Source organism: Mastigoproctus giganteus, chromosome 2, assembly GCF_048544385.1.
Source record: "Mastigoproctus giganteus isolate SK-2022 chromosome 2, ASM4854438v1, whole genome shotgun sequence".
Classification (NCBI taxonomy): Eukaryota; Metazoa; Arthropoda; class Arachnida; order Uropygi; family Thelyphonidae; genus Mastigoproctus; species Mastigoproctus giganteus.
The window spans coordinates 220,912,353-220,921,397 of NC_143576.1; the positions used below are offsets into that span (position 1 = coordinate 220,912,353).

At 33.5% G+C, this 9,045-nt stretch overlaps 1 protein-coding gene across 1 annotated transcript in view; it reads left to right on the plus strand.

Moving 5' to 3' along the window:
- Positions 1 to 6,278, plus strand: part of LOC150090151 (uncharacterized) — a 118,008-nt gene extending 111,730 nt beyond the window's left edge. The window contains exon 9 of the mRNA XM_090368973.1: positions 6,217 to 6,278. The gene's annotated coding sequence lies outside the window, so the exon portion shown is untranslated. The remainder of the gene's footprint in view (positions 1 to 6,216) is intronic.
- The last annotated feature ends 2,767 nt before the right edge of the window (positions 6,279 to 9,045 follow it).

Consider the following 9,045-nt stretch of genomic DNA (forward strand, 5'->3'; position numbering starts at 1 on the left):
ATTCAAATTGAGGAAAGACAGATGTAGGATAGATGTGCGGAAATTTGCCTTTAACCAGCGAGTAGTTGGTTGGTGGAACAGACTTCCATCCCTTGTTGTGGAAGTTGATAGCCTAAATAAATTTAAGGCTCAGCTGGACAGGTATTTAGAACGAACGGAGGGGTGAAGTGGAAGGGTTTTTTTTTTTTGGCTGATGCTGCATAAGTTTGCTTTCTTGCATCATATGCCTCTACTAATGCTAATGCTAAAGTTTTTATAATAAACAGGCATCTGTAATTTCAAAATTACTAATTTCATATCTCAGCCTCTCTCGGATGGCCTCTCCTGAGCATGAAAAGCCTTTCATCAGTAAAAACTAATTGCAAAGTACCTATTTAATTCATCAGAAACATCAGTTTGATTATGATTATCAAAGGCTTTCCCACATACACAAGGGTCCAATCTGATTTGTTTTCATCTTTTTATTCATATACTAGAAAAAATCCTTGTCCCCATTCTTTGCTCTCCTTGCTAGTGTTTTCTCATAATCAGCCTTGGCCTCCCTAACCTTATTTGTGGTACTGTTACAGATCAACTTGTAGAAGTTGTAGGCTTCAGTACTTTTCATCACCTTAACCTTTCCATGCTATCTTTTTCTGCTCTGTTAGACTGATCAGCTCTGCATTTATCCATCTTGGCATTCTCCTCATGCTGTACTTTCTTAATGATATATATGCATTTGTGACTGCTGTGATTATTGCTTTAAAGGTATTCCATGACTTTAATGTATTTGCTCTCCCTGTACAGTCTGCCCAAATAGATGCCATAAAGCACCTTAAACTGTCATTCTCTTTATCTGAAATTAAAATCGATGCCTTTACCTTTAACTTCTGCACTGTCTTTCTTTATCTTCCATCTAATGACTGTGTTATCACTACCTGACAATGGTTCCTGTGCTTTAAGACCTTTGATGTCATCTGATTCGTGAGCAATGATGAGGTCAAGAATATTCTTACCCCTAGTGTTTTCTTTAACATGCTGGTATAAATATAGTTTATTTAAAAATTTTGTTCTCCATGGTGAGTTCCCCTCCCGCTGTGTCCAATCAATTAGGGACAAACTGAAGTCACCCATAGTAACACATTCACACTTGTTTTCCTATTCTTCTGGTCTGTAGATTATGCCCATTCTTATTATACCTTTGCTTCCAACTAACTAACCCCACAGACATTCTATGCTGGCAGACTTAACTTCTGACTTTGCAAAGGCCCTTTTTGTGCTTGGGTTGCTGTTGATAAACATGATCCCACCACCCCTTCTATCTTTCCTAAATACATACATACATACATACTATAGTGGAAGTCATCATCCCTAATTTCCAGGTGGCCCACATATCTCTTAGCCCTATTATGTTAACATTAGTTGTTCTAACCAGGATTTCAAATTTGCCCATTTTTTTGACAACACTCCTGGCTTTACTGTAGATACAGTTAAGACTAAATATTCTTCTGTAGTTACTACCCTGACAAACCCCTTGAAGTTATTTAGGCATGTTTCTGTAGCTTTGTTCCCTCGTGTTTGAAATGTTGCCACCCTCAGAACATCTTGCCAACATTGGCTCTTGTGTCAACCAACAAAATTCTTGATGTGTGCAAACATTACTTTGACTGATATTAATGAATAAATGTAAGTCTATAGTACTCTTCTCCCCCCCCCCATCTGGCAGTTTCCTAAACCCTTAAGGTATCCTCAATGATACTGACAAATCCTGGCACCATTGTTATTATCAAATGAGCAAATGCAGAATATGAATATTCTCGTCTACCATCTTCAGGCATATGGGGGTGCACACAAAGAACATGACTGTTGGTCAGAGATAATGAATGGATAGGGTCTGCTTCTATTGGCCAAAGGTGATCTTGTATGAGGTGATGTTGGATGTCCTTACTTTACAGTGGCTGGAATACATTAGAAATTATCACAGAGCCATACAAATGTATGGCTGTGATAATGTCTCACATTACTAAAGGGTAAAACATTATTTATTGTTATTACAATGAGTTGAAAGCATAGTTAAGTGTGGAGTGCAAAGTTAGTGATATGTGAATTGAGAACAGAAAAAAGGTTGTTTGTTGTGAAATTCATTTGGTCCACACAACTTGAGAAAACACATCAGAGTATTTGCACATGGAAGACTACTGTACAAATTGGAGGATGGTATAATAAAAATGACAGGAAATCACTGGTATTAGTAGTAGTAAAATGATAGAATGATGCAAGCAGGTAAAGCTTATGGCACCTGTTGTAAAAAAAAAATGTGCCCTTTTTTATTTTGTCTGCTTTTTTTAAATGTTTATCGTTCCCTCTTTAAATGTACTCTCTGACTTTATAAGGATTGTTATGAAGGTTGTAGCTTGCCCTAATGGGATTACCCTTTGACTAAAAGTAAATTTTTTGTATATTCAGTCTACAGTTATCTTTCCTTAATTTGTATGTCTCCTTACTTGCAACAGTCTAGAAAGAGAAAATGTACTTCCATAATTATTAAGAATATCCAGCTTTAATCTTTTACATTAGTAGAGGCATATGATGCAAGAAAGTAAGCTTATACAGCAAAAAAAAAAAAAAAAAAAAAAAAAAAAATCCCCATTTCGCCCATCCATTCATTTCAAATGCTTGGCTAGTTCTGCCTTAGATTTATTTAAGCTTTAAGCTACCAACTTCCATAGTGACAGATGGAAGAGTGTTCCAGCAATCAACAACCTGCTGGCTAAAGGCAAATTTCCACACATCTGTTCAACAGCTGTCTTTCCTCAATTTCAGTTTATGCCTTCTCAGGTTTGTAAGCTGAGCAAGAGGGAGAATTCTATCAGATTGAGCCTGCTCAATCTATTCAAGGCCTTATAAATCTCAATCACATTGCCTTGCAGGTGCCTAATGTCCAGACACCTGCAATTTGTAGAACTTAAGCCTTTCTTCGTAAGAGCACTCATTTGTTTCCCTTACTAGTCTTGTTGCCCATCTCTGTACTCGTTCTAGCAACTCTACATCCTTCCTAAAATGAGGCTTCATTTCACCTCCTTGTCCCTGCTCACAAAATTCCTATATAACATTGACAAAACACCATGACCTACTCTGGCAGCCTGTCTGCACTGCTCAGAAAAATTTAATATCTGACTGGACAATTACCCTCAGGTCTCTTTCATTCTCCACTACTCTAAGTGTAACACCACCCAGTTGGTATGTTACTCTGGGATTACTGCTACCCATATGCAGTACGTTGCATTTGTCAATGTTAAACTTCAGTTGCCACTTCTCAGTCCATCTGCCCAACTTTTCCAGATCCTGTTGCCACAGCATACTGTCATTACTGTTATTAACGACCCTGCCAACCTTTGTATCATCTGCAAACTTTGACATTAAGCTTGATATACCTTCATCAATATCATTGATAAATATACAAAACAAAAATGGGCCCACTCTGAATCCTAGGGTACACCACTAATGACATTATTCCAAGAAGTTCAGTGTCCATTGACTACCTCTCTCTGTCTTCTCCCACTCAACCATCCTTTTATCCATTGTAGCAACTTGCCCTTAATGCCATACTGCTTCAATTTGTACAGTAGTCTTCCATGTGCAACAGTATCAAAAACTTTCCTGAAATCCAAGTATATGATATCAAAATTACTTTTTGCATCCAGCTCCTTTGTGACCACATAGTATCCTATCAAATTGGTCAGACAAGACTTCCCCTTAACATATCCATGCTGTGTCTGAACTATAACTGAGATCTTGTCTAGATGATCCTTCAATGCTTATTTAACCAGTGACTCCATTATTTTTCCTGGAACAGAATTCAAACTAAATTTTAAAAAAAATAAATAAACTGCATCCATTATCAACTCAATGCAGGATGGAAGCCTCCTCAACAATTCATGCTGAGGGAACTAACAGGTCCGTAATTACTCGTGTCACCCTTTGATTCCCCTTTGTGAATTGGAGATACATTTCCGCATCTCCAGTCTGTGGGTACTTCCCCCGAGTCCAAGGAAGCTCTCATAATTATGGCTAAGGGTTTGCTTACTTCCTTTGCTGCTTCCTTTAATATAACTGGATAGATCACATCCACCCCCAGGTGCCTTTCTTATGTTTAACTTTAACAACTTTTCCTCCACTTTGCTCTCGGTTATTACAAAATTATTTAATTCCCTATGAGAGTTTGATAAACATCTGGCCCTTTCTTCCTTGAATAACTCCTCATGTGCGAATGTAGATACAAAATAGTTATATAAGTAAAGAAATCTTTGCTGTTTTTCTTTGCATCCTGTGCCAAAGATTTCTCATATTCTGCCTTTGCTTGCCTAACCTCCTTTGTGACTTGATTACAGACTAGCGTATATCTGCCATAGACTTGTGTCACCTGATAATTTATATGCATCCCATGCATTTTTCTTCTCTGCCACGAGTCTCATTAGATCTGACATCCATTTGGGCCTAAACCTAGACTAGTATTTCTTATTCTTCTTTGCATTAGGATATGAATCATGTCGTAATGCAAATGTGTAGTTTCAAAACTTTGTAGCTTGCAGAACTAAAGTCTCTTGCTATAATATCTTTGTAATCATAACTGGTCTTGTTGCCTTCCTTTGTACCCTTTCAAGCAAGTTTCAAGCTTTCTTTAAATGAAATTTCCAGACTTCTATACAGTATTCAAAATGTGGTCTGATAATTGATTTGAATAGTGGGATAATTAGTTTTCATCTACTTGCCAAGATTCCCCTACATCATTGACAGAGCTCTGTGCTGTCCTAGTAGTTTTACTGTACTGCTGAAAGATATCTGATTTTGAATGAAAAATCAAGGCCCTAAAAAGTGGTAAGCAAAAAATTATTTAAAAAGAAACCTTTTGACTTTGTTTATTGATATTGAAAGCTGCATCTTAACCAGAAAGAAACCATATCTGTAGGACAGTTGCAAGTGCCTTTGATGGTAGATGAGATTTTTTTTTAATAAAAATCCCAAACACGAAAGGTATTAGAACCTATAGTACTTAGTACCTTGTGTGAGATTATGCTGTTTAACAGTTGCAGAATTGTTAATATGAGACTGTTAATATAAAAATTTTCACTCAATGTACATCTTTAAATGCTATTCTTAATAAAACAGAATTTTTTTTCTGTAAAAAACCAGTATTGAATATATACTGCTTTCTTATACTATTTCACAAATATCACTTTGTACTTAATGTTAATTATTAAACGCTATATTCTTAATAAAACAGAACTTTTTCTGTAAAAAACCAGTATTGAATTTATATTGCTTTCTTGGAAGCATAAACAATGATAATTTAGTGCTCCTTTAAATTATAACCTTGCTTGCTAATTCTTACATTAAGAAACTTAAGTTTAATACGTAAGCTTAATACTCAGCAGGTCCCGACATTGTTTCCAACAAAATTCATTGTTTAGGTTAACTTAACTACTATTTAAGTTATTCATAGTAAAATTGCATTTTATTCTATGCATAAAGATCAGATTTTATAAATCCAAATAAAAGTACACATACCATCCAGTGTATTATTCTGCATTGTTGTTCACTGAATCAGATTTGTATTCCTTATTTTGAATATTGCAATATAATAGGGCAGAACCAGAACAAATTTTGATGTTTTAGTTAGCTTTTTGGGACACTGATATATATGGTCACTTTGTGCATACATCTAGTTCTTTTCTTGTCCTCAACAGTGTTGATCATTGATATGCTTGAATAATAATTGCAAGTTATAGAATTTTTAAAAAATTGGTTTCACTTTATAACAGCTTTATATATATATATATATATATATATATATATATAGAAAATTATTTTAATGTTATGTGCAAATCTTTAATTTAACTTATGCTAATAATGAAATTATGAAAGATACTGCAATGCTATTTCTACTTTGGTCGTTCTTTTCAATAATCTGCTATTTCTATTTTCGTTCTATTTTCGTTCTTTTCAAATTTTGCATTTTTCAAAATTCGCACTTTGTTTATAACGTTACTCTTTTCCGTTCTTCCCCCCTTTATTCAACATATATTGATATTCCATTTTATCTCTATTCAAATTCAAATCCATTTTCTTTCTTTACTTAATTTTAATTTTTATTCATAATTATATATATATATATATATATATATATATATATTGCCTGTACTTCCTGTAAATTAATCTCTACATGTTTCTTTTCAGATACAAGCAACACACTTTCGGAACATAATCTCTTTAGAAGTTCAGAAGTTTATGTGGAATCCTTTTTACTTATCTTTTTGTTTTTGTGTAATTTGGAATCAGTTATGTGATTACAAAAGTTTTGTTCAGGTTTGCTTTCATTAACAGCAATTTATTTTATTATGGAAGCAATTTGGTGTTATGAAAGGAAGTTTGCTGCAGCCATTTAAAAGGACTATTCATGTTATTTAACTAGCTTGTTTAGTCAAGTGGGGGGGCGGTATCCTTTTGTTTTTAATTGCACTTTTTTTTTCTCCATTGATAAAGTTAAAAACATTATGTTGTTACCAAAATGGACATTGTAGTTTTGTTTGAAAGTATATAGAGATCCCCTTGGGCTAGGACTGTTATTTTACGGGGTGTTTGGAAAGTCACTATACACTTATTTCAAAGGAAAGAGTTTATAGTTTTTTCTCACAGCCAACTAACCTTGACAGCACCACTAGATGCACGGGGTCTCATATCACATCACAAGATGGTGCACAGTGACTCATCATGTATTATTTACATATTGCTGTTATACAGGTGTATATGACTTTCCGAACATGCAGTCAATTTATATGAAAAATTGACTGAAATAGTCATGGTGTGTAGATGGAGATCCAGCCCCACTTCACAAAAAAGTATTGCAAAAGCATTACAAAAAATGTATTCCAAAAGTACTTAATATTTTCAAAAACTGGTTTAAAATTAGCAGCACATTTGTTTGACTGATGAGTGAAATATTTGTGCACGATATTTTGTCTTGCATTTGAAGGTACAAATGATTTATCTTCTTTGGTTAGAGTTAATTTCAATTTCATTTAATAAAAGTAAACGAGTTTACTTCTAATAAGCTTAAAGTGTGGTTAGCATTTTGCATATGGGAAGAGAAATGAATCTTTCTAAATTAAATGTATGTTTGTATTTTTGTTGGTTACAAGATCTTGTTAAAGTCTCTTAATCAGTGTGTGCATGTGTTAGTATTTGTTAGTAATACTTTATTGAATTCTTTTTGTTGCATTTTTTATCTGGTTTATTTCTTTGGCAGAATAAAATTTGTAGTAGAAGTACATATCTGTACATATGTGATAATGATGCATCTTAGCTGCATATAGTATTTTTACTGAAAGTGTTCTCTCTCTATTTTTCTTTAATTTTAATGAAATTATGTGAGTTAGGATTAGTATAATATACTTTGAGATTATTTATTATATATATATATATATATATATATATTATTTTATTATTTTTTTTTCAATGATCGTTGCACAGGGCACAGTTAGTTTGTAATTGATGTGTGTTTGTCATGATGTTTTGCTTCCATTAATGTATAGTTGTATCAACATTTGCAATTAGAAGTTTATTGTAAATTAAATTTGATGTATGTTCTTATTGTAGCTGACTGTAAATTGATGTTAACAGGTGACCCTATTTTAGATTTACAGCTTTAAGAAAAGAGGTATGCATAATAATATTGTCAGCAGTTATTATAACTTATCGTGTGGTACTTCGTTGTACTAAATGTTAGGTATAATGAAAAATCATTGCAAGATATCGACTGTGAACATTTTTACCAGTGTTTGACTGCTCTTAGTTTTCTTTCTAGTGATTATAGTTTAAAAGAAAGTTGATGTAAATATTTAAGTTATCAGTGTGCATTGCTAGCTGGGATAGAAAAACTGTTGTTGAAGAAAAAAGTCATTACTGTGCGATCCAAAGTATCTAAGTTATGCTTATTGGACCATAGATTGTGGTACAAGGATGACTTTATGTTGAAGGAACCACAATATTTTGATTTTTGCCTGCGAGCCACAAAATGAAATGAGTTTGACAAAATTATTAAATATAATAACAGAATCTTTACTTATGATATACATTTCTGGCATGAGGAAATAATTAAATGAAACAAACACTTGTTTAAAGATGACTGTACTTAATTAATTTGATTGTTGAGCTTTTATAACAGAAGCCAAGTATTTAATATCAAGTACAATACTTGTCAATTACATGATTGACTTCATATTCTGACTTTCATCTGTGAGTCATTGGTCAGTGTTCTGATTTGTTCAACTTTATTAATGGAAACACCTCTTCATAGTTATGGGGCCTCCTGAAGAAATTTTCAACTGCACTTTCTGGTATAGATTACGATATTCATCCTTGGAGGTGCATCTAAAAATTTAGAAAATGCCCTTCTTTGAAGTTTGCTTTACTCATCGCTACAATGAAGATCTATTAGTTTTAAATTGGGTTTAGAATGTTTTGGCTCACAACTTGTTTATGAGGTTAAATTTCTCATTTATATCCAGTGTCTTCGTTTCAACCCCCCCCCCCACACACACAAAATAAAGAATTTTAAAAAAATCATTTGCAGGTTTTAGATTTCATCTATCAGCAAACAATGTGTATGTGATCAGCTCATTTAATCCCTGTAAATATGTAGAAAATATTAAAGAACTAGCTAAAGCACTCACTGTGATCTATTGTGCCATAATTTTTAAGTGGTTAACTTACAAAACTCTCAAAAATGGCCAAAAGTGTTCTTATATCTTATCTAGTTGCATAAAAATAAGTTTTTTAATTCTTTTTAGTATCATAAACTCTTATTTCCTTGTCAAAACTTTTTGAATGTTATGTGAATTATCTCTGTAGATGCAAAATTGTCAGCTACATATTTAAGAACAGTTTTGATAATGTACAGTAGATTGAAGGCAGTCGTAGGATTTTGGGCTGCACAGAAAGTTTTGGCAAGCCACCCATGTATTGTGCAACACTGTAGTGAATGCAGCTGTGTAATTGATATATATC